At 44.5% G+C, this 27257-nt stretch overlaps 1 protein-coding gene across 3 annotated transcripts in view; it reads right to left on the reverse strand.

Moving 5' to 3' along the window:
* Positions 1-27257, reverse strand: part of rnf220a (ring finger protein 220a) — a gene marked incomplete at its 5' end in the record, with an annotated part of 145692 nt that overhangs the window by 96625 nt on the left and 21810 nt on the right. The gene's annotated exons all lie outside the window — the stretch shown is intronic.

Genomic DNA, 27257 nt, shown 5'->3' on the forward strand with positions numbered 1-27257 from the left:
AATTGAACCGTGATTCCAACTCGGCATAATTCAAACAGCGCGGGACAAGTCAGGCTCTAACTTTCTCATTTTGTTGGGGTTCCATCCGATCAAGCCCTTTCCCCCTAAATCCTGGAAACACTGACGGATTACATTTCGGTAATTTTGAGTATCTGCCCCTCAGGCCTCGTCAGTTTTTCTGACACATTGGGTTCCACAGAATTAAGAATTCAGAGAGTTTCTGTCTCTGTCTGTTAATGTTCACAGCGCCAAAAATCTTCTTCATCAAAAATGTTTTATTTTTCAGCAGCAGCGGTGTAGGCCATAGAGAGGGTTCTGATCACATTCAGGATCATTCATTCTGAGCTCAGAAAGATTTGATGGAAGAAGAATCGGGCTCAGAAAGATTCGGGCAAATAAGGAACAAGCTCAGAAAGATTTGGGTCTAGAATTATCGATTTCTGAGAAGATCGGGTCCAGAAAGATTGAAGGGAAGAAGGATCAGGTTCAGACAGATTTGGGGCATTGGGGGTAAAGAGAGGATGTTGGTTTGTGCCCGACTGGACTAGACAAAACTGAATCTAAACTGACCGTCCCAGCGGACGAGACAGGAAATGAAGATGAAGCGCGAACACCGTAAAACTACAAGATTACGGATGCGATGCCTCGTTTTTGATCCAGACCTCACGTTTTGAGCACCGGTAACATACATGCCTATCAGTCCATATTTCTCTTTTTCTTTCTAGTCCTTCTCATTTATACATAAACACACAAAGAGAGACTCACACACACACACTCACACACTCACTCACAGAAGGCGCCATCGATACAGCAGTAATCTGTGCAGCCGATAAGCTCCGGCTTTGGTGGTGAACAAAGGCGAGGGCAGCATGGCCGTTATAGATCCTCCCTCTCCTCTGTTCTCACTAAATCACCCCACCTCTCAGGATGACACACACAGACACACACACACATGTCAACACACGGGGATCAAGGCGCACACATATACTGTAGGAATGCCTACACACACACACACACACACACACACACACACACACACACACACACACACATACACACACTCACGCACTGAAAGATTTAACATGGACAAGTGGGCACTTGGTAGAAGAATTCAATTGGCCTCTCTCTCTCCCCCTCTCTCTCTCCAGGTCTCTCTGCCTCTCGGGGTGTCACAGGACATGTCAGGCCTTAATGCCTTCCAATCTTCCCCCCCAACACACACTGTCGCCTTTCATTTAAAGGCCTGCTGACAGGAATGACCAGCATCTCCACTCCTCCAGTCCTCCCACTCTCCCCTCTATCTCCCTTTCTCACCACTCGTTATAGCTCTTTTCTGTCTGTTACTTAGGCCGTCTGCCTTTTCTCCATCCATCACTCAAACTATGTCTGCGGATATGTCGGGGGCCCTTATTAGCTATTGTTCATTACTTTTGTATTTCTTCTTTGCTCCTTTGCTACCTTTTACCATCCTTTCCTTATTTCTTTTTTTTCTTTCTACTCCTCTCCGTTACTGAAATCAAATCTAATGCTCCCTTTCAGTGTAGTCTGTGTCTGGCTCGTCCTCCCTCCCTCCCACTGTGTCCTCTCCTCTCTAACAGCTTTCTATCTATTTGTCTCCGTGTCAGTGTTCAGCACCTCACACCGCCACTTTAGCTCCTCTCCCCATTGTGCTTTCCCCTGCCTGCCACGCTGGGTTTTCAATTGACCAACAAGAGTAAACACCGGTTGCCGAGCATCAATCACATCAAACACACCGGCAGAGTGAGAGAGCGAGAGTCAGTCTCCAATTTCACCGTTGCTTTTTTTTCTTCTTATTCTTCTGTCCACCAATTTTACACAGAACAATCACAATTTGTGTGTCTCAACTTGTATATGTATGCATTTGCAGTGACATTCTTTTTGAAAGTGTCACACAGTCATTAAAACAAATTAATCAGAATATAGCATGACAATAATATGAGAATTTTTTTATTTAGTTGTGTCTTTTAATATCATACGTGTTTGCAAATCTTTCCTGGCTAACACTATTCAACCAGAACATGTAACACATGTTATTAACATGTAATTCATTACTGTTGATTGTAACTCTGGTGTCTGGTAGATCCATTCCTGGAAGCATCCTTAAGTGTATTTTGCACTCATATTAAAAATGCACTAAAGGGAAATTCTGGGTTTTTTGTGTCCTGTTATGTACATTCGACTGCAGATTGTTTGAAATAAAAAGGAGAACGACTGGAGCCACCAAACCCTCGCCAAATGACAAAAATATAATTTTAATCAACGCATCATGCATTATTAGAGACAACCCGTTCAGCATGAGGGACACGCAGGGAAAAGCAAGGCGAGTGTGAGAAAAGTAGCTACAATAGTCTGCTGCAATCAAAACACAGCGCTGAGGTGTTCCTTTCACGCGGACACACTCGCACAGACGCCGGACTGAAGTGCAGCTTAGAGGAGCCTTGTTAAAGCACCTAACTGAGCAGCATAACATGATGATTGGCTGTTTGGAGAGTTCGCTCTTATCTACTCCCCCCCCCCCCCCAACACACACCATCTCTGCCTCTCTCCCTCTCTTATTCTCAAACATACACGCACAATTGGACCCATTCTAGTTCTACTGTAATAAGGAATTATTCCGTCATTATTCTCGCCCCCTCGGTCCACCCCCCACACACACACACACACACACACACACACACACACACACACACACTAACGCGTATTTGTGTGCGTTATGTATTTGTGGTCCGTACGTGTTTGTGCCCCCCCCAGTAAATCAGTGCTGTGTTAATTGGTAGGAACAACAGCAACACTTTGGCAGTATATAATGTTTTATGTTTGTTTCTTTATTACCATATTTAATGTTCATCGCCGTATGCACGCGTGTTTCCCGCCAGTGTGTATATGTACTGCATTATGATCCTAATGAGGACGCCGTGGATGAGAGGGGACTGGAAATGCGCAGAGGAACAAGAGCATGATAAGCCTCTTAACGATGATCACTCAGTGTGTGTGTGTGTGTGTGTGAGTATGTGTGAGTATGACAGTGCGTACGTGTGTGAGATGCATATGTGGGTATGTTTATGTGTGTGTGTGTCTCTCTCTCTCTCTCTCTCTCAGGCCTTTCCACTCACGGGCGGAACACAATCGACGCACCTCTCATTTGCAATCAGTAATTAGAATGCTAATTAGCCCCTGGGAGCTAACGGGAACTAGTGTATTACAAGGGCTTGATTAGGGCTGCTCTATTCCTGAGGGAGGGATTTACACCTGCACGCTATTGGCCCAAACACCTGTCAGTCACGACCTCACATCCAGTCGGGCGTGATCACGGCTGAGTTTGAATGTTGAATCAGTTGCCGGGACAACACTTACCGAGCAGTGGTTTGGCGACAAACTGCTCATATTAATGAGAAACCTCAGTGACGGGAAGGTACACGGCCATGACACAAGATGCCCCCCTGCCAAAATGTATCTTTTGTGTATCAATTAATATGATTTTCTGAACATTTTATGTTTACCACCCTGGATTTTTTTATTCCCACAGAATCCCAATTGAACCTCTGACGCTTTGACTTTGCCATCTGCAACGTGTTTCAGCCGCAAAAATGTTGATTTGATCCCCCAACACACGACTGAATTATTCATTTTTGCAGAGTCTACGCAAAGTGTGCACTTATGTCTTTATATCCTTATTATATATGTTGGAGAAACTTTTGCTGTGAGTGAATTAGAATGTAGCTTTTAAAAAGGATAACTTTTCCCTCTTTTTTGAGCTTCCCCAGCTTTTGTTTACCCTCTCCATCTCCATCCTTCACCCTCTGCCTCTTCAACCTCAAGCCGGAGAACCAAACCAAACAGGCTTGTCTGTGCTGTGGCCACTTGGCTAACCGACCGACTGCTCGGGTCCATTCTCCGGTCTCATTTAACACAAGACTGAGTTGGTAACAGCCAGGAGGTCGTTACACCAGCTCCGGATTGTGTCTCTAGCTGCTCCCAACAGTCTAATCTAAGCAGACAGAGAGAAATGGTGATGGACTTGACCAAAGCTTCTGCAGCTTCTTCATGCTGGGACTGAGAGTGAGTAGATTTAGCGTCACCCCGGGACTGAGACTCATTAAAGCACACTAGTGCAGTAGAAGATAAAACATTAAAAGGTAAGATAGAGGATACAATAGCACATAGTAAAAGTACTGCAAGAAAACATTTATTTGACTTTGCTTATTTAGCCAACATAATATGAAATCAACTTTTGCAGTAGCCAATGTTTGTTAACATCTTAATAATCAAAATTGACTTCCTGGATTGTATTTTTACCATCTTACCGGTAATTGTAGCAACACGCCTACACCAACACAGCTCCTTATGTGTCAATTAATGAGCTCATCATTGGACAGAGCCAGGCTAGCTGTTCCTCCGTGCTTGCAGTCTTTATGCTAAGCTAAGCTAACTGCCTGCTGGTTCCCGCTACATATTTAGCATACTAACATTAGAGTGGTATAGATCTTTTGATTTAACTTGCAACAAGAACACGTGTTCTCCAAAATGTTAAGCCAGTCCTTTATCGCGTTGCTATTTTCTGTCCAAACGCCATGTTGGACCGACGTGGATTTGAACACGGTTGTTGCAGGATAACCAATATTTGAGAACACCAGTTTATGTAATTGCGCTTTTTTGACATTTGCATCTTTCAGCATATTTTGTCTTTTTAATCTCAGGACCGAGAAATGGAGAATTAAAAATCCATACATCAGCAAACAACAAAACTCAACAATTCCCGCTATCTCAAGCGCTTTCTTATATCTGGCCCTTGTCATTCTGCCTGTACTATCAAAACCGTGTTGATATTTTGCTGTCTTTGTGTACCATTGGCTCCAGTGACCGTCATCACACACTCACACACAGATACACACGCACACACACACACACACACACACACACACTGACAGTGTGAAGCGTGACTATCATATCAGGTCTAATTTTCTCCTCCATTCAGCCAGCAACCTTAGACACTGCTAGGACACACACACACACACACACACACACACACACACACACACACACACACACACACACACACACACACACACACACACACAAGGCATACATAGTCACATTTGCACACATACTTTGCTCACATGCATGAAGACACACACACACACACACACACACACACACACACACTTACTTAAACACACACACACACGCATTACAAAGGCTTTACTCCTCTCCTCTTGCTGTAAGACAGATGTAAGTGGGGTGTCATTGTGGGGTGAACAGACTGAGTGCTAGGTGATGAAGAGCAGTGTTAAAACCGCATGTGTGTGTGTGTGTGTTCATGTGTCAGTGTGTGTTTATGTGCGCGTGTGTGTGTGCTTGAGCTTGGTACCTCTTTGTGCCTGCAGGCCGTGCTAACAGCATCGTGAAGCCACACTTGTGGGCCATGCATTACTTGCGGCTTAAAACACACACACATGCACACGCACACACACACATTTACACACACACACACACATACTTACCCAGATACATTGCCAGCCTATTCATTATTTGCATTGGGACTCTTCAATATTTCAGCAGACCCTTCTAATCCCATTACTGTGATTCTCAAAAGTGTGTGTGCACTCATGTGTGCTTGTGTGTGTGTGTGTGTGTGTGTGTGTGTGTATTAGCGAGCTACACCGACTGTATTGGAGAGCACAGGAGAGGGCCGTGTGAGACAGTGGGAAAGGAAATCAATCTTGGCAGAGGTAAAGAGAAAATGAGAGAATAAAGACAGAGGTGATAAAAGGCTGGAGGCGAGGAAAGAGAAGAAATGGGAAAGAGACAGGGAGAAGAAGAAGAAGAAGAAGAAGAAGAAGAAGAAGAAGAAGAAGAAGAAGAAGAAGAAGAAGAAGAAGGAGAGACAAAAGAGAGATAGATTGGGGTCTTTACGGTGGGCATCTTTTGAGGAGAAGAGAGGGTGGGAACCCCTATTGACTGGTGCAAACTGCCTCGTGGTGTGCGCATGCTCGCGTGTGTGTTTGTGTGTGTGTGTGTGTGTGCATGACCACAGCTGGGAAATAGCTGTAAAGTCATCCTAGCAACCAAATAACAGTCCACCAAAGGTTTGCATATGCTGGAAAACCCACTGGGAATGAACATTTTTGTCACGCTGAGAGCTCAAAAGCAGCACGAAGTTTGACCGCCGATATTTAAGCGATTGTCGCAGTAAAGCACTGCACGTTTAAGATCAATCGGTGGTGCATTTTATTTTTTAATTTTTTTAATTGCACACAAATGCACAGCAATTCAGCTGTGAGGGATGGGAGGATGACCACCAGCCCATCTACCCCCCCCCCCTTGCCAGATACACTCGCTTCCTCCTCCCTGCTTCATAAAATCACTAAGTATGTGTGTGTCTACGTGACTAATTACTGTGCGGGACGGGCCAAACACCTGTCTGTCTAGGAGACAGACAAAATATTTGAGACTGGGAGGGAGGGCGCAGGCTCGGAGAGAAAGAAAAAGAAAAGTCACGTCAACACCTCAACTGTGAGTGTGTGCGTCTGTTTGTGCGTCTGATAAGCCACCTCTGTCCACCATTCCCAACCTTCTGTTACATATTTAATACCCTGCCGTGCCTGCATATAGACCCCTCATTATCTAAAGAGGGACACACACACACACACACGCACGCACTATGTTTCACATTTAGGGTCGTAAGAGGAAATGTCACCTTGGTCCCACCAGACGACAAGCGATCAGTAAAAAACCTCTGACATGACTACTGCTGCCCTGAGGAATTACAACGGCTCTGTGCACGTGTGTGCACGTGTGTGCACGTGTGTGCGAGTGTGTTCGTGTGTGTGCATGCGTGTGTGTGTGAGACAAATGATTACGAGAAAAAATAGCCAGAAAGAGAAAAAGGAGTATTGTGTGGACAAACACAGATTAGATGCCTCCAGTGTGTGTGTGTGTGTGTGTGTGTGTGTGCGATCTGCATTCCAGTGGTCGCAGTGATGTACAAGCAAGACTCCTTATTTTTGTGATCCACTAATTGGAGCTATACTGAGGCGCTAATGTTAAGTCACTCCCAATGACAACGCAAGCTTAACCTGTGAATGAGATGTGTGTGTGTGTGTGTGCTCAGAGCGATCACCATTACGGGGGTGAGCGTGAGTGCCAGCTGATTTTGCCATTCAGCAGCAGGCCGACTGACACTCCGTAACCCCGCTCCGCTGAAAGGCCCGGGACCACTTTAACAACCAGCCACACAAGTCGAGGCCATTCCTCATGATGACTTCATAAAAGTCTGAACCCCCACTTTACCCCTAAACCCCCCCTCCCCCCCCTCCCTCCCTCCCTCCCTCCCTCCCCTCCTTCCCATCAATGCTTCCCTTCCCTCCCTTCTGTGGACTCACCATCGTGTGTCCTCAGGTTTTGTCTGACTATGTGAGAAAGAGAGTAATATGACTTACCTGAGTTGAGGAGATGAAGGGAGGTGGAAACAGGCGGCACATGAAAGAGAAGAGGGAGAGGAAGAGGATTAGAAACATTCTGTGACTGACAACAAAACACACACACACACACACACACACACACACACACACACACACACAAACTTATGTGGGCGTCTGATGAGCGCCAGCAAAACAAATGAGAAGTAATTACTTTGTGTTATGTTTCTATTGGTCTAATACAACTTGGATCTTAGTTTCGATTGGTTATAACACAACTGTGGAAGTTCCGAAAGGACAGTTTGGGTATTCCTTTTTATGTTATTACATGTTATTACATGTTGTATAAGTAAGTATTTCACTTACCACGCAGAATGTTATTCTTTCTAAAAACAACAAAAAATAAATGAGAATTTTGAAGTGATTTTAAGTCACCGAAATAAATACTAAATCTCACGTACATATACTTTTGTTTCATTGTATTTTTGTCTTTTATTATTTAGCTTTTTGATTAAATGATAATTTATTTGTTATTCATATGATTTTCTGTTGTATGATCTAATCCCCTTCTTGTTTCTTTAACACTGTCATTTAAATCTGTATAAATAAACTATATTTTTCTTACATTAAGTCTGATTTGTATAACTGTATATATATATATATATATATACATACATATGCAAAGTCTATGTAATTGTTTTCCAACGTGTGAATGACAACCTTTTCCTTTCTATTATCCAGTGAGCTTGCTCCATTCTGTGACTAATTGACTGTCTAATGTTGGAAGAGGGATCGGACCACCAAAGTGTGAACAGCTCTTTCTGTTATGACAGGCACCCTCCCTGATGATGTGAGTCGAGTGGAGGGTTTGTGTTCCCAAGAAAAAGCACAAAAAGAATCTATGGGGACTAATTTAATTTCAAAATAAACGAGTCTTCATCACCTCACGTTCTCGTGTCTTGTGTTCTTTTCACCACATTCGGTCCCGGGTTTAAATGACGCACAGAAAGAGTGTTCACAGCGCAGGGAGGACACACTACATAAATGATATAACTACGTACTGAGTGAGCTGACTTATAACAGCAGTGTGTGAAAAACAGCACATGCACATGTGCTGGTTAAAAAAAAGTGGAGCCCACCACTGGCTAACTGCTCCTTGTAGACCAATAAAAAACAAATGCTAGATGGAGCAATATAAAGTAAGAAGAGGGAAAGAAAAAGAAAGGAACACAGCCGACCACTCATCAGGAGTATGATGGAGCGAGGCAGGATCCGAAAGGAGAAAGCAGCAGGGAGAAAACAGGGATGCTCATTAGTAGATAATGGGAGGTGTGAGTGTACCGTCGTGTGTAATGCGCGCTGATGGAAATAACCCAGTGTGCCCACTATGCCGTTTCTGTTCCATGTGGAGGACGAAGCCTTGTTGTGGTTTGAGCGGCGGAGGCCACCTCCAGCTAACAGCTCCTGGTAGACCTATAAATTTACCTTCATAAACAGGAGAGACTGGGGGGGGGGGGGGAGAGGAAGGAGGTAGAGGGGTGTAAAGACAGAGAGGGGAGGGAGAAGGGTGAAAAGAGGTGAGGACAAAAGGGAGGAGGGGAGGAATGAGGCATGTGGAAATGTAGGATGCATGCATGAAAGGAGAAGGGGCGAAAGCAGGGAAGGAAGGACGGATGACAGAAGGGGAGAATGAAAGAAACGTGTCCTCTTCTCTCATGTCCTTTCTTCTCCTGTGGTCTCCTCTCCTTCCCTCCTTCCTCTCCTATCTTTAGTAATCTCTTCTCCTCTCCTGTGTCCTCATTTCCTGTCCCATCTTCACTCCCCTTGTCCTTTCCTCTCATATTTTCTCCCCTCCTTTCCTTCCCTCTCTTTCCCTTCTTCATCTCCTTAATTTTGTCTCATCTCCTTTCTCTTGTCTTCCTTTCCTTTCCTCCCCTGTTTTCTCCTCTTTTCTCCTTCCTTCTCTTCCTCCCCTGTCCTTATTTCCCGTCTTCTCCTCATCTTCTCCATTTTAGTGACTTTTTATTTAAAGGGATTAATCATTCATGTTTTCTATTTCATTCAGCTTTTTCCCCCGTGGACAGATGGAAACCTTTGAAACGCAGGCAGGTGAAAATGTTCGTGACTCGGCTGGTTTGATCATTAGCAGCGGCTCTACGACTCATTGGAGTGACAGGCCTCAGAGGGGTAACCTGCGGCAACCCCGCTCGACCTTACTCGAGAGGCTTCTTCTTCTCGACCAATCACTTCCCCAGATGGTGACGGGTCATCCAGGAAGTAGGAAGTGAGGGGTAGACCAATGAAAAAGCAGGCCTGGCCTTTTACCGCTGACCCGTGACACCTTCCTCCCACAAAAACAGACCGGACCTGTCCATGTGTCTGTCTGTCTGATGTGTGTGTCTGTCTGTCTGTCTGGTGTGTGTGTGTGTGTGTGTGTGTATGTGTGTGTGTGCGTGCGGAAAGAAGAGTAGACTGGTGTCCAGCTGCCCATCCCCGCCAGACAAAGAGTGAGACCTTGACCATTATTGTTTAGTGGTGGGACACACCCACCCACCCACACACACACACACACACACACACGCACACACACGCACACACACACACACACACACACACACACACACACACACATACACACACACACACACACACACACACATACACACACACACACACACCAAAGGCATGTCTGCATGTTTTAGCGGCCAACTGCGCATTTAACCTTTACAGCTCCAACTTAACGACCAAGACAAACAACACACAGACAGCTAAACAGACATGAGTGACACGGTATTTGATGGTGAGTGACTTTTCAAAATAAACTACGAGTAAAGAAACCATAAGCCTAAATGAATTAAAATGAGAGGAAATGAACTCGGACAGCGGGCCATAAAACGTTGCAATGCTCTCTACAGCAGCGAAAACCGAGGCGTAAATTTTCCCAAATTGTTTTCCCTTGCGTCCCGTTACTCTCTCCCTCAGCTCCATCCATCATAACGAACCCCAGAGATTCCTGAAAGCGAAGATGGCTTACATCGACGAGAAAAAATAAGATTAATATCACGCCATCCCGCCACATGAAATTGTCTTTTTTCTTTCTTTTTCCTTTCTACTTTCCCTTTTTTTTTTTTTTTTTTTCAATCCAGCTTCTATACGGCTTTATGTTTGACTTTCCAAAAAGTTTGTGTGTGTGTCCATAGCGGTGTGTGTGTGTGTGCGTGTGTGTGTGTATGTCTTTTAAAAGCAGCTGGAAACTTCACAGAGAAGTGAGCCTTCAGCTAAGGCAGTCATCCACTATTAGTTTTACTGTTAAGACCATCAGACTCTTCCTCTCTCTCTCTCTCTCTCTCTCTCTCTCTCACACACACACACACAGTGGGGTAACAGCACTGTTTCTGAACTTAAGGCCTACACTTCCAAGGGTTTGTCTCTCTAATAGTATCAAGTACCACAGCTTATCTAACCTCCATTGACTTTCAATGGCACTAATTCCTTTTCCACTAATGCTCTTTTGAGAGGCTTTTCAAAGCCGACTTCAAATTTAGATCTAGCAGAAGAGGAGTCCTGGTTTTTGGGGCGTAGACCAATAAACTTGGGCTTTATTTCACCGTTTCCAGACTTCGTGGATCTGAGCTGTAGATTTGAATCCCCCATCAAACCAATATTTTCCCCAATATATTTGTAGATTCTGAAACTGATTTGACTGGAGATGTCTAATAGCCATCTTATATTAATCTGACAAAAAATTAAGCATGATCTCAAGAATGTAAAACACAGGTCAGGTGCACTAAAATCATGATGATATTTGAGATATGACTGTACGTTTGCATCAAAAAGAGGCTTTTGAACACCACATATCCATGTGTGCTCTGAATGATTTGCCAGCCCTGGGGAATCTTTTCCGCATCTATCTCCTACTCTCCTTGACTTTTTTGTTTTTTAATCTTTCTCTTTTTTATTCTTTGTGTCCTTCCACAATTTTCCCTCCTTCCCCCCATCGCTCCCCTGGACCCAGAATGCTTTGAGCCTCTTCCCTGCTGCCTTTGAACCAAGATCAGAGGGAGCGTTTTTGGCTCTAACACACACACACACACACAGCGCTGTAGCTCGTTCAGGTGCAAGAGATGGTCTGCTGTTTTGATTGCCAGTCTCTCTCTCTCTCTCTCTCTCTCTCTCTCTCTCTCTGTGTGACTCTCTATCTCGGCCTTTCACTCTTTCACTGTTGAGTCTCGCAAATGCACAAAAAGAAAATTCAGACAGTTTGAAGAAGAGGAAAACAACGCAGATAAATAGAGACAACATGTGATTTTAGTCACTTTGTCGGGGAACTTCATCTCGACCTCATTCTGGTTTATGGCCACGGACCTCCGTCGGGCCTGACGAAAAGTAAATCCGAGAGAAAGTACGCAGGAATTTCTTTGGTATTATCTCCCGTCTACCAGGTGTGCATTAGGCAGCAGATGTAAATGTCATGTTGTTGTTTTTTTATAAAGATCGCACAGTACTAAACCATCCTTCACTACAGCTGAAACACCAGAAGGTATCTTGAAAATAGAAATGTAAATGGGTGAAATAGGTGACGGGCAGATGAGCAGTTAAAGGTTTAATTTCCATTTTGAAGAAGTCACAAAAAAAGGCACCTGCTGCTTTTTTTTTAGACAGCAACACTGCCACTGGCATGTGTGCGAGTGTGTGTGTGTGTGTTTAAGCAGCATTAAAAAAAAAGAGCAAAAACAGGTGGGAGGGGAGCGAGCTTAACTGCTACCTTTTACACCTGTCAGCAGCTTCTCAACTGTGTTTATACAATATTTATATCTGACTCTCACACGCACAAAGAAAGAAAGAGAGAAACAGGCGGCGGCTGCAAACAAGCGGTTCAACAACCTGGCTGCAATTTTGTGTAAATTTCTTCTTAAAGAAACACACACACACACACGCGCAGTCAGAGATGTGTATATTGTGAAGCTATCATATAGTTGCTGTCAAAGCCACTGCCAATTATGACCATTAGGAGTGCCATCATGTCACTAGCTGTCCGTGTGCCGCCAACCCCCCCTGCGCCTCCCTCCACCTCCCCCCCACCCAAGAGCCCAGACCCTATAATCTAACCTCACTTTGCTCCCATCACACGCGCAAACACGCACACACACGGCAAACAGATTGTTACATGTGCTGCTTTATCTTTTCCTTCTTTCTTCCCATGGAATTTTTTTTTTCAGACAGAGGCAAATGGATGTTTTTTCGAGGTGTAGAAAGAAAGTTTCTCTCCGTCCGAATGAAGAGCCAGAAACAGCGAGGCACGGGCGGTAGAAATGGAACCCCTGGTTTCTGTCTCTCTCTGGTTTTTATTTCACATAAAAAGATTAGTGAGGTGGACTGATGCAGACAGACAGAAGCTCCCCGTCTCCCCTTTCAGTGGCAGCAGCACAGGTGCCGCTATGATGTTTGAATCGTGTGCATCGGATGGAATGAAGGGGAAATGGACGTTAAAGTATGGAGAGCAGAGGGAGAGAGGTGCACTCTGGGAGTGCTGTACGTTGGGACCTGTCATTGAGGGAGATATACACATTTCCTGTCGGGTCAGAACGTGTGTTTAGACAGAGTCTGACTCTCTCTGTGTGTAGATGTGTGTGTGTTGTACAGGAAGCCATTAGCTTGGTAGCCAGGGGCTAGACAGTAGTTAAACCACCTGTTTCAGTTAACAGGTAGCTCTTAGTTTATGAGATGGTTTCTTATAGAGAGAGACAGTGTGTGTCAGCTGGTTCTCCACAGTTGCTTAGTGACCGTGATGGTATTTACTGCATGTAGAAGTCTATTGGTTGCTAAAAAAAAATGTTTAACCAATAAAAATCAGAGGCTATCTAAAAAAAAAAAAATACGATTCTGTTTGAACGTGTTCTAAAAAAGAAAAGATTTGAGTGAAAAGTTGACCTGCAGCGAGCACGACCCTCTGTGGGGTGATGTCACCCTCACAAACATATTAACACACACACACACACACACACACACGTGTTGCGACAGTGGGAACAGCCGGAGCGGGACCCAAACCGGGCTCACGTGCGCGATTTTAATTGGGTGCTGTCCGAACCCGTTCTGTGGACGTTGAGGGCGTAAGTGGCCTTTCTTCGTTATGTTAGAGGAATTTTTGAAGCAGCTAATTACTTTTTGGTTATAACTTTAAAAAAAGATCCATGTCCAATATATAGCCACCGTATTGCATTGAATGCAGTTTACTTCAACATAGCAAAAGAAAAGAAACAGGAGAGGGATGAAAACGTATCATGTTTAAGTGTCACAGCAAGTGGTAATAGCTCCAACACACACACACACACACACACGCACATACACAGGTGCAGCCCCCTGTAGTGTCCCAATGTGTGTCATTAGGCCTATCAGGGCCACTCTAGAAGGATTAGAGGACTGTTAGAAGAACAAGGCTTCACACACACACACACACACACACACACACACACACACACACACACACACACACACACACACACACACACACAGTGACAGCTCACCACTGGGTTGTCTACGCTGCTGGACACCAAATCCCTGCTCATACGTGTGTGTGTGCGCGCGTTTGTGTATGCGAGAGAGAGCGAGCACGTGCCAGTATCTTGTGTATCATGCTGTGAGCGCTGAGCAAAGATATCAGTGTACCGCTGAGCCCCTCACAGAGCTAATCCATCACACACACTCTCTCACACACTCACACACATTCAGTATAAAAGCAGACATCACAGCGTACACTAAACGTGAAATTGGTTACGTTCTTTCCTTACATTGTCTTTTCTGAGAGGGCCAACAGTTTGCAACACTACACGCAGACAGCACAACAAAAATGCATTAGTAGCTCTCCGAAATTGCACACCCATATGTTCACAAATTAGCAGAGCAAGAAGGGAACGCTGAGAGGAATGGGAATTGCGCGGGGCAAAGAGAAAGAAGCAGGGAACTTAAAAAGAGGGGACAAAGGGAGCTCTCCTAAAGTTCTATTGATGCTGCGTGTTTGAATAAAAACTATCACAGATGGTTCTTTAAACATAGAGGAGTGGAGTCACCCACCCAACATATGCACCGACAGTCCGTCTGTCTTTATTCCACCTCTCTGCATTGGGGCTTCCCAACCACTTTTGGGAGGAGGGGGGACGAGGGACGAGGAGGAGTATGGATGCATGGTGAGTGAGTGAGTGAGGGGAAAGGCTGGAGGGGTGGTGTAGAGGTGATGGAGGAGGGTGCGAATGCGGCAGCAGTGAGTCAGTCAGTCAATGGTTTGGGGAAGAAGCCAACACAAAAGGAGTTGATGTGTGTGGCTCTTTTCAAGGCTGGTGTTTTTGTGTGTGTGCATTGGTAATGTGTATGTGTGTGTTGGCGGAGGTGTGGGGGGGGGGGGTCCCCTTTTTAAAGGGGTAGCTTGGGGTCGGGGGGGAAGGAGGGGGGTTGAACAATGGGGGCGGTGGGTTGGGTGCATTAAGCTCCCTTATAGCAAGCTGAGCGCAGTCACCGAGCCAAGGGGCTGGTCATTTCGCTGTTTTCACTGAAGGGGGAAATAGGGAGGGGATGGGGGTGTGTGGGGGGGGTTCTCTCTGTGGTGACAATTTCCACCACTTCTTTGCTGCAACCATTCTTGTGCTTTTCCTGAGGCTTTTCTTCAGGGTTAATACAGCCTGCAGCGGAGAATGGGATGGTGGACGGAAAAAAACCCGAAAAACCCGAAAACCCCAAAGGCTTTTTATTACCATCAAGAACTGTTGGAGCACTTCAACTGTGGGGAAGTTAAGACTGAGAGACACACAGGGCTTGATACATTTTGTTCTTTTCTCTTTCTTCGCATTTATTATACAGTATGAGATGAGGGAGGTGCAGGATGTAATTTAGCAAAGTGAACGGGACAAAACTGCCTCGTTGATAACACTTTCTGTCAACTACAAAGCAGCGTCACTTCCGTAGAACACATACTTCAGTGTTGTTAGCCAGTTCATTTGTGAGCAACTTTGTCCATGAGCCAAAAGCAATGCATCATTAAAGGATTTAAGATATAACATATTAAGACAAAGTAATTATGCTCAAAAAGTAGAGAAGCCCTTTTGAAGTCCCATTGATATTGCTTAGAAAGCCCTAAGATTGACACAAATGTTGTAAAGGTTATATAACTGAATACATTAAAACAAATTAAATAAATATAGTTATGTACTTTCCCTTTTACTACCAAACAGTTGGTCAAAACAAAGAAGCACTGCTACTTCTAGCATCACCATTACAATTCATGTACCAGAAGCTGTAGCATTTTAGCTTGCAAGCTAAAGTTAACTAGCTAACACTAATTACACATTTACACAGAGTATGAGACTTGTTTCCCCTTGTGTTCCTTGGTGAAGATCACACAAAAATGCCCTTAAAGATAAAGAATGCTATAAAGATAGACTGCTGTTGTCTGTGACCCTCCAAGAGCATTTACTAGCAAATGTTGTGAGCGTTAGCTCATTGGCAAAAATGTTTTAGATTTGTATCCAGTGATAAAGGCTTGAAGTTATGATGTATATCTTGAAATAATATCCATCTGACTTTACCTGAAGCCCACGAAGAGTCAGTTGAAGCCTAAGTTAAACAAAGTAGCATATTATGCTAATGCCTAGCTAAGATTTTCTCAGCACACAAACTGTTAATTACTTAGGAGATTAACAGTGTTACTAATAGTAACAAACGGCAGTATTAAGTTGTATTAAAAGTATTGTGATACAACCCACAGGTAAAATGTTTCTTGCAAGTTTTTTTAAACAGTTTTTAAACGTACTCCCCCCTAAATATTGCGGAATGTCCGTGCGCCTGTGGAGCGCCGGTTGGAGGAGGATAGGGTAACAAAAGAACGTGACGCAGCGACAGCGAGAAAAAGAGAGAAGCGGAGAAGAGGAAAGGATGAAAGCTGTCTCCACTTTAAAGTGGATTAGGGCCGCCCAGCGCTGAAACAATAGGAGGTGAAAAAAATCAAATTAGGCCTCCCGAAACATCAAACGTGGGAGGCCAGGAATAGCTAAGCTTCCTCTGTCGCTAATCTGTTGACTCAATGTGAACGCTACACGCTGCTATTCACCGCCGAAGACAAGCTGTTCTGCTTCATCTTCGCCTCTGTGTGCTGCGTTTGACTTCTTTTCTCATCTGCTTTTTTTTTCGCCTCCATCCGCTCTTGAGTCTTCAAAGACCTTGGAGCCAAGGTACGGCAGGCTAGCAAGTGTCGACCGCTGAAGATAGTATCATGTGGTTTCTGCTCTATCCTGTCCCGTGTGGTCTTGTCCTGGTCTTTATGTTTCTGTCCTGCTCCGCTCTGGTCTTTTTCTATTCCCCTCCTCTATAACCCATTTTTTTTTTTTTACGTTTCCACCCGCGTTCTCCTCAGCTCCGTTTCTGTGCTCGGCTTCCCTGCTGTCATTTCGTCGTCTCGGTAGCTTTCCACATTGTATATAGTCCATACTCTCTACCCTGTCATCTTGTTTCTTCTCATCTCCTCCTGTCACCCCCCCCCCCCCCCCCCCCCCCCCCCCCCCCCCCCCCCCCCCCCCACTTCCCTCCCTCTGTGATCTGACTTCAGAGGAATGGAACTTGCATACAAACATTCATAGATTAAAAAAAAACTAAAAAACAACAACACATATGTGAGTTCTGTGGCCCGTAACTTATCTTGGGCTGAATACCCCAATGGGGACAACAGAGGCGATCGGCGACACGCCATGTAGAACCTGAAAACGGAAGAGAAATAATGATGTCCAAACTTTGAAATCCGTACACCTGGTCTGCCTCGTATTTTTAATCCTATGCTTACTGTTTGCTTCCTCCATGTATTTTCCTCTCATTCCCCCAAAACCTACTCTGATTTTCAACCCAACAAAACACCTGAAATGAGTAAAGCAAGTTTAACTTTCCCGCTTTGATGCAAAATGCTGTTTATCCACCCTCCATTGCGCACTCGCCGTCTACATCTGGATGTCTACGGCATCACAAAATGACTTTCTCTCTCCCCTCCACCCCTCCCACAGTTCCCAGTAAAAGAAGAAGAAGAATGCCCCAGCAGCGATGCATGTTCCATTGTTCACGCTCTGCCTCCAATTTGCTCTCCACATTCTGCGGCCTCGGCCGAGACGTTACGCCGGCTTAAGGGACAAATCGCACACACAAAAAGGGAGAGAAAGACGGCGGAGAGGGGGGGGGGGTGTCGAGGAAAAGATATGGAGAGAGGAGAAGAGAGATGGAAGGAGGGGGGGAGAAAAGGGCTAACCCTCTTCACAGCAATGCAATTATGGTCTGCATTTGAAGCCGGCTGGGTTTTGTGGCGGCCTCTTTTGCTCTCTCTCTCTGTCACTCTCTGTACTTTAGCGCCGGAGCTAATAGCCATGGCCGCGGCAATTTCTACGGTACATGACATTAACATGGTGGCGTGTCGCCGACAAAGGGAGGCATTCAAAGGGACTTAGAAAAGAGCGGCCGGTTTCGCCTGGTTAAGTGGGCCTCAACCTGCCAAGGCGGCGAGACGGACGGACGGCTAGTGTGTTTATTACCAGAGCCACCTAGGGAGAGGAGAGGATGAGCGACGCGGAGAGCAAAAAGAAGACATGCCTTCGTGCTCTTCTTCCCCCTTTAGCTCTGTTACAAGTGGCTCTTTAAATATGCACTGCTAAAAAGTAGGAAGTAGCCGCATGAGTGAATGAAACCGTAACCCCCCCCCCCACACACACACACACACACACACACACACCTCCCCTCCCTCCCGCGCCGTGTCCAAGAAGAATGCAGACATTTTAAAATGACGCGATAAAACGACGCTATAAGGGGGAATAGCGAGCCAACGACGATCGGGTTTCATTCTTACATACGAGCAAAATTCGACACATAACTGGGACCACCAACGAGGACAGCTGCTCGCTCCGACCGCCACCGGCAACGCTCATACCGGAGGACCATGCGTGTTACCGAAGTGTCTACTGTATGTGTGTGAGAAACAGGTGGTCAATTTTATAATTTGACACACAGTAGCAATGATTTTTCCTTCCCCCTCTTTATCCGAGTGTCGCCCTGACTGATTGGAGTGGGCATGTGTTTGCCTTCATGCCAGATTCTCCACGGGGCCCTCGAAAGGAAAATACAATGAGAACATTGTGCCACCGTGTGATAATCCCCCCCACACGCATACACACAAACATAATGTACATATCACGGGAGAGGATACACATTATCTCAGCTCAATGCAAATACTGCGTCTTTTCATCTTGCTGTCGCATTTCTTGCAGCGTTAAGGAAAAGCTTATTATAATATTCCTATTTTGTGTGTATAGTACTCAACAGTTGTGCACTTTGTATGGCATCTCTCTGAAGATTTATGACGGGATTACGATTGCTTAGGTGTATATTTGCATTGGTAATGGTCTCCATCTCTGAAACGGGGTGAGGTTAAAAGCGGGTGGGAGATGAGCAGAAGGCAGAGTCGGTCAGCGGCCGTGGGTTCGACACAAAAGGCGCTTGCAAAGGAGAAAGTTGGGAGGCACAAAGAAAGAAAACGAAAGAGCAAAACGGCTGCCTGGGCACAGCAGAGTAGGAGGAGGAGGAGGAGGAGGAGGCTAAAAGCGAGGGTAAACTCCCACATTCATGCACACATACACAACAAGGGAACCCTCCCCCCCTCCCCCCCCCGCCTCCATTCAAAAGACCATCTGTGGCTTGAAATGGATGAGTGTTGTGTGCGTTTCAAAAACATTTCTGTTTTAATTCTTGTGCCTCCGGAGCAGGGCGGAGCGGAGAGGGGAGGAGAGGGAGGGAGGGAGGGAGGCAGGCGTGAAAAGGCCCTGCTTCTACGTCCTATCACTCTCCTTAAAAAAGAGGGGAAGACCGTAAACAAATGAATGAGAGATACAGGGAGGGAGTGTGTGTGTGTGTGTGTGTGTGTGTGTGTGTGTGTGTGTGTGTGTGTGTGGGTGGGTGAGGGCCCCTATAACATCGGGGCCAACTACACAAACCGAATTACACGGGGCGAGCTGGACGGACACAGCTATTTTGTTAACAAAACCACTCTGAAATCTGGCATTAGGGACACACAGAGTGACTAACCGGGACAGACGTTAAGGGCCCGTTTCGGAAATCCACCATGTCCCACTTGTTGGGAAAACACACGGTCAATGCTTTTAATGCCAAATTAGCCTAAAATCATTTCAGCCATTGCTTGGCTACAAAATGTCCCAATTTATGTCATTAAATTGAAGACTCACAGACTTAAAAATGTGATTTTTCGTCAGTATAACTATGAACTTATACTCCTTTCTTTGATTTTAGAGTGTCTTTATTGTACTCGATGGTCTTTTATGGTGTGAATATGATATTTCTAAGACATTCCTATAGAGATTTGCACTGTGTTGATGATGGTTGGTGATATTTGGCTTTCTTTATCAGTTGCTGTTCGTAGTTTCGTGTTTTATGGGAATATTGCCATAGAATCGTAGTGTATTGATAATTCGTATTCAGGGATTTTTTATTTTTATTCTTTTCATCCCTTGGGTTTTTAATTCGTTTAGCAAATACATGATGAAAGCTACATCATTTAGCAGCCTTTTGAATTTTCATAATATTATTCTTCCGTAAATGCACACTGATAAATTAGACACATGGTGGGCTTTTCCAAAAGGCCAAACTTATTTTGCAAACATAAAAAAAGATAGCCCTCGAAATGATTTAACTCAACTTGTTTTCGCCTGTCGCTGAGTCTCCCCCCCCCCCTCCCCTCTCCTGTTGTTGTCTCCCTCTCTCCAGATTGAGTGCCTCCAATTCATTTCCACCCCCCCACTCCCTCCATGTCAATTAATTAAGTGCACGCTTTTCTTTAGCCGTGCACGCCAATTAGCATGAGATAAATATGCATTAGTCGAATTATCTCGTCTTGTCGTTTACCCCCCCCCCCGCACCCCTGTTCCGATGTTAGCGGTAATTTGCATCATGAGTATCTTTAAACGCGTGTTAATTAGACCCAGGTATTAGGGTCCTGCCTTGATGCTGGACCTGAGGAACGTGTTCAAGTGCTTCTACAGCGAATGGGAACCTGACATATTTTAATGAAAGGGTCAAAATGTGTTGGAGGGGAGCTGTTTGCATGTTATATAGCTTCATTATATAAATATATATTTTTTTATCATTATTATTTATTTAATTATAATTATCATTATTACATTCAAGCCGAACAGTAGCAGGGGTAATACAAATGTTAAAATGTGTTATTTAAAAAAACAAAACTCCAAGGATATGGGGCCTTTTCAACATTTAAAACATTTAAAAGCAGTATAATGCTATCAGCCCACTTGCAAAACTGAAAAATGTGATCCCGTCCAATAACATAATGCCAATGGCCTTCTCCAAACTTCCTGCAAGATAATCAAATAATGGGCCCAGAAGTCGATTTTCTCTAATCGGTGTAGGGGCAATTCAAACGATAGACTTCATAGCATTACATCACTCACAGAGCACTCTGACAAGCCATTTACTGACAATGAATTACCTCACTGCCCATAAAAAACTAAACTAATGTGAAATATCACATATTTTAATCAACTTGGAGGAAGGGCGGGGCAAAAAAAAGTGTTGCTCCTCTCAAATATTTGGACCGAGGCCGAACGTTTTGGTGGCAGGCCTTAATTCAATTAACGTGGGACCATGTTTGATTTGTGCCCATTAAAAAACTCTGAGCTTTATGGCGTAATCCCTAAAAAGTATCACGAGAGGTTAACGACTTGTAGAGGAGGACCGTGCAGGTTTTTTAATTACGCTCGGACAGTGTTTTATAGTCCAAAACTAAAGCCGGGAGAGTGATTCTTCAACAGGTTCTCCTGGTGCGCGTCAGCGTTAAATCAAAAGGGGATCATCTAAAGGACACGGGGCTTCATTTAGTGTTTCTGTAAAGCTAAGCCAGGAGACGACTTAATACGTTCTCTCTAACATACACGCAGTACAGAGAGCGGTCTCAATGGGAACTTACTCTTTAAGAAATCAATTATCTCTACAAGAAACTAATAACATTTTAGAAAGATAGATACCGCAGGTATGAGCTGCTGTAGGAGTATTATAACTATGCTGTATAATAATTCACTATGAAGAGCGACATTACAGTTATATCAGTGGATGCAGGTCAATTATAGATTGGTTACGTGACTACAAATATTGAAAATTACTTCTTATTACTATTGAGGACATGTATCTTTCAAAACAGGTCACAAATATATTGTTTGTTTAATAAAAAAAAAAAAGTTCAGTAACTGTAGTTTTCAGTAAATGTTTTAGTGAAGTGGATTAAATGAGGGATGCACTGATACCGACCTATTCTATTCAGTTCTATGTTATTTTTACTGAAACAATACACATGGACTTTGAATTCCTGTTTCCTGTTTGACCAATATGTAAGCATATTAAAAAGGTTTCACAATTCAGTACATTTATATATGTATTTATTTGTTACATTTATTATAACAAATTTAGCAAAGTAATGTTGAAGTCAAGCCCGATGTGGCCTCACACATAAATGAAGGACCCCAGTCACTTCCACACAGTGAGGCGTACATTAATTAAACAGGCCGGTATTAGATCGGTACGTATCGGCCGATACCCAAAGCCCAGGACTGAGAAAGTCGCATCTGTGCACCACTAGAATAATCATTTGTTGGGGACTATTTTCATTTGCGTACCAATACGGGTTGGTGAGCATTTACGGCGCCATCACAATTGACAACAACGGAGCAAGAAGAAACTTTAATAGGATCAAATCTTTTCTAAATTTGGTCCTTTTGAAGGATCATTGTCACTAAATACAATATAGAACATTACCAGCCTTCCTTTCTCTGCTGCTCTCCTTTACGTGTTACATCAGCACATTGCAACACAACCTTTCGTAAGAATAACAAAGTACACGTCGTAGGGAGAACCCATAAAGAAAAAGAGCTGTAAATAATTTTGTTATGACCCAAATTCATCACAGGCCATCCATTGGATTCAGTGATAGAGTGAGAGCTTGATGAAGTCAAATAAGTAGCCGAGGTTTTCTTCCTGATGGAGCTGGTTTGCTGAGCACTAAATTCTCTCACATAACAAAGGCCGAACGGCTGAGAAAGCGTTGTGTCAGTGTGTGTGTGTCTGAGACCTCTTGTTCCTTGACCCTCGCAGCCCCTCAGTCCAAGCCGACCTACTCAGACACAAGCTGACAGGACCTCCCACCCTCTCCCTCTCTCTCCCTCCCTCCCTCCATCCCTCCCTCTCTCTATCAATTATCATTTGTCCAGATTGAGCATGCATCATCTGCCTCAACTTTAGGGGGACGCACTCACTCAAAATGCAAATTCTCAGTCCACCATTTTTCTTGATGAGCTCCTTGTCACTTGGTTTGTGTGCGGGAGAGTGTGTGTGTGTGTGTGTGTGTGTGTGTGTGTGTTGGGAAAGCAGGGGGTCTGTCCTTGCCTTTCACAGAAAGAAAAGCTTGTCAGCATTATCAGCTTTCCCTCTCGAAACCGGAGGTCATTTAGTAGCCTTGTGCTCAGGGAATCGAACCCCTGACACTGCAGGAGTAGCGCCTTGCTCAACTGCCAGAGCTTAAAAAGGGGAATAATTGAAATTATCTTTATATAATGTATATATATATACATATAGATATATATACACATATTCTTTGCACCACACATATTGCTTTATTCAATAGTTCCTGATCATCCAAAATCATTAAATGTCTACAGAAGCTAAAATGTCCTGCAAGTATTTCAGATTACAGAAGAAGAGGGTGAGATAAATAGATAGAGAGAGGAAACTGGGAGGTGTTGGGCTGACAGAGCAGAGCGGATGGGTCAGTGTGTGTGTGTGTGTGTGTGTGTGTGTGTGTGTGTGCGTGTGCGTGTGTGGAAGCTGAATGCCACCACCCAGTAGGCCGTGAAATCAGAAACCCTCGCCAACAAGACAGCCACCCGCACACCAGCCGTCGCTCACTGTGTGTGTGTGTGTGTGTGTGTGTGTGTGTGTGTGTGGCAGGGCTCCTTTAGGGAAAGAGCAGTCATGCAAGGTACGGCCTCAGCTCCTCCTCCTCCACCTCCTCCTGCTATCTCCTGACTCTCCCTGTCCTCCACGGCACTTCATGTCCGTGTGCATTACAGCTCTGTCATTTCTCACATGCACTCACAACATACACTACTTCCTACCTCGAACCACAATCGCCTCACGTTAGCCGTTAGCCGGTTAGAAAGTGATAAAAGAGAAATGTTTGCTATCCTAAATATCAAAATAGATAGGCCGTTAGCCAAATCAATGCTTCACCCACACCCAAGAAGCATCACAGATTGCATTTAAAGAGCATCTTGCTGAGCATATTTCAGCTTGGAAGAAGAGGAAGCGGTCCGTCAGCAAACCTGCTTTAGAACAGATCCGGTTTATTTAAACACATATGTTGTTTAAAGAGAGAAAAGAAAGAGCACGACTACGCAAAGCCATAATGTCCGTGGGTCAAAAATCAATGCCGTAAAGAAAAAAACACATGATTCTGACCTTTTCTGTTTCCTTTCCTCGTTCTCTCAGAAGGAAAAACTGTGTTTTTTGCCTGCATGTAACGTTTCTTTCACTCCCCCCCCCTTTTTCACCTTCTCTAGATTTACAAAAATAAAAAAAAGAAGAAAAGTGTTGTGAAAATACCCCCCCCCCCCTCCCCCTCTGTCTTTTCTTCTCTCCTTTAACAAACTCTCCTCTTTTCTTGGTGTCTCGGTTAGCGGGCCCTGATTACCATGCTGCCGGTGACTTTCCACCTCTTGTCTCACTCTCCCTCTTTCTAAAGGGTACTTAATAAAATTCTGAGTCTGGTCTTCGTGTGTGTGTGTGTGTGTGTGTGTGTGTGTGTGAGAGAAAGAGAGAGTGAGGGAGAAAGAGAGAGAGAAAGACTTTTCCCCTGTTTTGTTTCTCTCTCTCGTTCTCTAAAGGGTACTTAATAAAATCGGAGTCCTGCGAGGCCCTGTCACAAAAGCATGGCACGTCTCTCGCATACACACACACACACACACACACACACACACGCATGCGCAGACGTAAACACAAACACGCACACGCATACGGGGCCCTTAATTTCCATTAGAGAGGAGGAACGCAGAGCTTTCACAAACTAGCGTCTGGGGCTGCAGTTCATTCTCACTCCAATCTGCCAAAGTATAGAGTTTGGAGAGAGAGAGAGAGAGAGAGAGAGAGAGAGAGAGAGAGAGAGAGAGAGAGAGAGAGAGAGAGAGCCCAACCCTCTATTATACATGATAACGGGCCCAGTGATATGTGGTTTTACATTGTGAAACTATAACTGACACACTTCATAGCAGGTGGAGATGAGGAAGCCTAAACAGGAACCAAATTCACCTCTTTTCAGCAACTTTGATAGAAACTAAAATAAAAGTTCACATTTATCTCGCTTTTTCTTTTTTTGCTTAACAATGCGGTCACCGGTTTCCTCCAAAGATATGTTTAGACACATTCAAATACATTGCTTTGAATATTAATTTGTGTCTGATATATTTTTTTTCTTCACAAAAAAACCTTAAGATTGCATCATCTCCTCTTTCTCCCTCGTTTAAAAATCCCCAATCTACAAATTTCGAAATGTCTACTTGACTAAAAAATTCATTGATTTGGCTTCCAAACTACTTGCAATGTCACGAATCGTGCTCGTACTGTATGCACACGCGTTAAAGTGAGCACAGCTTTCCTCCTTCACCAGACGAAGATGCTCTGGCACTTGTCGGACATGTTCCCCCAGATCGGGCAGAAAGAAGAAAAGTGTTTATTCAGTAGCTCTCTAATCATTTAGGGGGTTAGGGATTCCTCTGTGACGACCAAATATGGGCTCTCTTCCTGCTGGAAGACTAATGGCTTTAGTATTAATGAAAGTCTTTCTTTTCCCCGTGATGAGAAATTAATCAAAGATGGAGAGGGAGGAGGAAGATATTAAAAGTTTAACTGGGGCTAAGCAATTAATTACCCTCTCAGAAAAGCATTTGACAGAGATAAACTTGTACACTGTCCAGACGGGTACACACGAAGACAAGAAGAGGAATGGTGGAAGGATGGGGGAGAGGAAGGGAAATACTGCAATAACGGAGGAGAAGAAGAAGAAAAGAAGGGAGGAAAATAAGAGGATTAAAGGAAATGTGTGAGGGAAAAATGGAAGAAGTGGTGGGAAATACATGATAAATGATAGACATGAAGAAATGAGCACCACGTGGGAATAAAAGTAGAGGAGGAAGAAGGAAGAAACTCTCCTCTCGTCTAGCGTCACCTTCCTCTCCTCTCCCCGTCCCTCTCTCTTCCTCTCCCCCACCCTCACCCGCTCAGTCTCCCCTCACTGTTAAATTATTCAGGGCCACTTCTGCCGCATGCTTGATTAAGTTTTCATTTCTGCAAATTACCATTTCGGAAACGCGCCGCGCTACTGAATCACATAACCACTACAAGCTACGGGGCTGTTTACCTGCTGTTACACGCAGACAGAGAGAGAGAGAGAGAGAGAGAGAGAGAGAGGGAGGGAGGGAGGGGGGAGAGAGATGTGCAAAGAGAAACAAAGGCGGCATAAATGATTGCATTATACCTCAATCATAACTTCGCATTGTTTTGATCATTACGTATTGTAAACCGCTTCGTCAACAGCGGTAATTCCTCCACAGTAAAGCGCCTTTCCATTCAAGTGCAAATTACAAGCTGAAAGAGGGAGACACAGTAACGCAGAGGGAAAAGATGAATAGATGTAAAGGGAGCGCGAGGCTGCTGTTCTAATCTACTGTACATGCACGGTGATGCACTCTGATTGCACAAACAGTCAATAGGTCCCATTAGGAAGAACAATGAGAGGAAGACCAAACATTTGCCACCCAGTTAAACCCCTATTAGTGGGAATGCACTTCTCACGCCTTTCAAGTGTCCAGCACCAGAAACCTTCACTGCAACTGAGAGGAATGTTCTTCACCCGACTGGTTTAGGTCAAACCTATTGGCACACGTGCAATTGGCATGGCGGATTTGATGCAACAAAAAAAAACAACTTAAAGCTGCACTAACGATTTTTTTTTTTTAAATGTTAACAATGGAAAAAATGGTATGTGTAATGTGAAAGATGCATCTTCTAGTGCTAAACCCAGAGAGAATAATCACCTGACTGCTACCCTCAGCTCTGCGGAGCGTTGTAGCGCCTTGTTTAAGCTCATTGTTTTGGTTTTAAAGCGCATGTTAATTTGTTGGTTCACTCTCACGGCTCTCATCGACCTCGTTTCCAGCTGCTTCAACTTGCTTCTATTTCAATCTTGCTTGAGTTCCACATCTATGCACATGTGTGTCTCTCTGCTCGATGTGTAAGCATACATAGTCTGTCTTTGTGAAATGCTTTGGTCGACTTTTTAAAGCGTAATATCAATGAAATAAACTTGAAAATTGACCCAGCGTGCAATACATTATGGTATTATTACCTGAGACATTCTTATGTCATGGCTATCATTCTCCGACCATCATTCATATCAAATAAAAAGCGCACTGTCATTTTTGGATATGTTACATGACAAAGAGACAAAGATCACGGCTCCTGCAGCGTCCTGCATGCCTAACAGCCCATCATGCCTGTGGCCAGCAGGCTGGAGGGGATCCTCCGGGGGCGACGTAAGCTGCAGTTAGGGAAATGACGGTGGTTAGGATGAAGAGCGTGCATGTTTAGGGCCGGGGAGAGGCGGTGGGAGGCGTGGCGACTGATTTGCACCTGCAGGTGTGCAGGACAGTGGGAACTCCGTACATCTCTGGA

This window comes from Pholis gunnellus, assembly GCF_910591455.1.
Source record: "Pholis gunnellus genome assembly, chromosome: 14".
Classification (NCBI taxonomy): Eukaryota; Metazoa; Chordata; class Actinopteri; order Perciformes; family Pholidae; genus Pholis; species Pholis gunnellus.